The sequence below is a fragment of the Nicotiana sylvestris genome, chromosome 12, assembly GCF_000393655.2.
Source record: "Nicotiana sylvestris chromosome 12, ASM39365v2, whole genome shotgun sequence".
Classification (NCBI taxonomy): Eukaryota; Viridiplantae; Streptophyta; class Magnoliopsida; order Solanales; family Solanaceae; genus Nicotiana; species Nicotiana sylvestris.
The window spans coordinates 26,947,834-26,951,131 of NC_091068.1; positions in this window are offsets into that span (position 1 = coordinate 26,947,834).

A 3,298-nucleotide genomic window follows, 5' to 3' on the forward strand; every position below is an offset into this window, starting at 1 on the left:
CAGTAAAAGAAATGCGACCGGATCCGATGAGGATTGCCTACGTATCACGATGCCTACGTGAATCAGATCATTACGTAGTTCGAAAAACACAAATGAGCGTAAAAGAAGCAACCTCTTTATTGTTGAAATGTTCTATTACAAACTACATTTTGCAAAAGAAAGAGCAAACTTTGAAAATAAACCTAGACTCAAAATAGACTAAAAATCACCCTGATGGAAAAACAGGCAGAAGATGCTAAGATACAGGCTTGACTTATGAGTGCATTATGGTTTTGAAAATTGGTGTCCGCGGGGCATCGTTCGGCCTCGCCGCGGTCCTAGGCGTGATATCCCTCTCAAGTTGCTCCAGCTCATGCATAGTCTGCTTGACATAACCCATCACTGCCGAGAGGACGGTAACGCTGGACATGTTCTCACATCGTAGACATCGTCTGGTGATGGCATGGGCAATGGCCTTGATCCTATCTCTGGTTTGCTTCTTCTCTACGAGTAGGCGTTTTATCTGATCGCTACATATCTTGAATACTTGAGTATCCTGTATATGCTGATGCTTCAGTCGCCGTACTTCCAACTTCATCTGGGCTATTGAGTCGTACCAGTATCTGCTCTCAATTTGGAAATCCTTGGCCTGATTAGCTGCTTTGATCTCAAGTGCAGCCATCTCTCTCTTTATTTTAGCAACAGTTTTCTCGTGGTCGCCTTCCAATTGATTCAAATATCGGCGATGCTTATCTGTTCTTGTATCCCACTGTGCCCTGAGCTCCGCTATGACGTTTTCAGATTTCTCCAAACCATCTTGCCATTCCCTGATTTCACTTTTTAACCTTTTTATCAGCTGCTCGTCTGATCGACGCCTTGGCTGTTTATCTGCATCCACCCTTATCTGTTTGATCTGGGCTCTGAGCATTTCGTTTTCCTGAATTAACCTGTTCCGCTCTCCCAGATTGGTAGCAGCTTGCACGTTGTGCTCATATTTCAAGCCTTCTACTTGTTGCTTTAACCTGCTGATTTCGGCGCAATAGCCTCTTTCCTTTGCTAACCAATGCCACTGCCTTTGCGATGATTCAGTGAAATTCCGGATGTGGGGTCTCTTAGCCGGCCTTTCATGCTCAAATTCCCTTCTATACCATGCAAGGTAACCTGGCGCTGTCTCTCCTTTGGCTCGATCCCGCACGCAAGTATCTGATTTCAAATATTGACACTCACTCCAGATTTGGCGAATCTTTGCTTCTGGGAATTGTCCGTTAGGACTTATCTCAACTGCTTGAGTGCTAAGATCTTCCTCATGAGGTACTGTCTGGCATCTTCCGAACTGTCTCAAAACTCGGCAGGGTGCGTAAGGTTGAATGCTCTTAAGCCCCATCAGTAAGAAATGAGTTTTAGCTGCAGACATATATAGGATCTCATCAACAGGCAACCATCCCAACGTCCATTGTATTTGGCTGGCAGTAAGAGCTTGAAAGAACGAGGTCCATGCCAGGACTCCTTTGGGCAAACTGATCTCTTTGGTTCTCGTGTAAGATTCTTCTATGCAGGTCTTTTCCGGGGAACCATGGCTCAAAATCTCGGAATGATGGCAGAGGTGCTCGGTCATCCATATCTGTAGGAGCAAGTTACAACCTTCGAAGAAATTTCCCCCAGCTTTACAAACTGTAAGAGCTCGAAAGATGTCAGATACCACCATAGGCGCGAGAGTACTGTCATTTTGCGTGAGTAAAGTGCTGACGACCCCGGATATCTTCAAATCAATGTTTCCGTCTTTCCTTGGAAATACCAGAAGGCCCAGGAACATCATCATGAAAGCTACCCGTCTGTGTTTGTCCCACTTCTGACGAACACCTTTGCTGCACAGTTTGTTGATTGGATTATTGAATCCCCCCTCATGACCGTACCTATCATATATGAAGCATGGAGTACAAAATCCGGCTGCCAGATCCGGGTTGTGGACTGTTCTAGGTATCTTCAATGAATCTAGGAACCGATGTACCGTGACGACTCTTGGGGCGACCAAGTATTTTTCCCTCAAGGGAAGTTCAGTATTCCCGATGTATCCGGCCATTTCTTCCAAAGTCGGGGTGAGTTCAAAATCAGAGAAATGGAAAACATTGTGCGCCGGGTCCCAATAGGTAACCAAAGCTCTTATGATATCTCCCCGAGGCTGGATTTCCAACAGACCCACAAGACCTTTCAGATATTTCTTAACCTCATTTTGTCCTTCAACACCTAGATCATTCCACCATAGCCGTAATTTGACAGGGATTTTGGTCATTATTGAAAAATGTTCATTTTGCATCGTGCTCATCCTGCACATTTATTAAGGTGATTTTAACAAAAAATGACTTGACTCAAAATATTTTACAAAGGGGATCAAGTTTTGAACACGGCCTTTAAACACTTCGGGGACGAAGATTTTAAGGCTGTGTGGGTCAACTGGACAAAAATGCTAAACAAGACCCAAAGGTGGCTGTTTACGCAAAGTCAGCCTTCCCGGCGTCCCTTTTCGAAATCATTCGCCTATTTATGACAAAACAGCGTCACCTGACTTATTTATGACTCTTTAAAAATTTGACACATCTCTTTTTTATTTATTTATTTATTTATTGATTTTGGCTATTTTAGCAAAATGGGGTTGAACCCGACGAGGGTTGCCTACGTATCTCACATCCGGTGAGAATCAAACCGGCGTAGTTCGGGAATACCGTAAATAGAAAAATTCAAATAAACCTAGAAATCAAGAATACGTATTTTTATTATATTTTTTTTTCTTTTGGTAAAGACTAAAGAAAATATTATTATTTTTTTAGGAAATATTTGGACCATTAGTCTGAATTTATAAAAGGGGTACTACGAAAGAGACAACATTTTTTTTTTGAATTATGAATCTCCGTTTTTTTTTTACTTTTAAATAAATACCTTCTTTTTTTTTTTTGATTTTGGAAGTGATAAAAAAAAGAAAAATTTTATATTATTTTTTTTTAATAACTCAAACTAAGAAGACAAATTTTGTTTTTATTCTTTTTTTTTTTAGAAAAAATTCCGGCGAGGTTGTGACACTACTTGGACTTTGGTTCTATTTTTCCAAAATAAGTAATTATCTCCCTATGCCGCTATTTTTCTTCTTTTTTTTTTTTAAAAAAAAACCGGTCAGCATGCGGAACCGAGGCAAATAAATGCGCAAAACAAATAGGATGCAGCAGGGTGGTCTTTTCATTTCAGGTTGCCTGTCCTAGATGGAACCAACCCCCGTGTTGAGTCCCCTAAGTCAAATGCAACATGATGCAGATAAGCGTTCCTACTA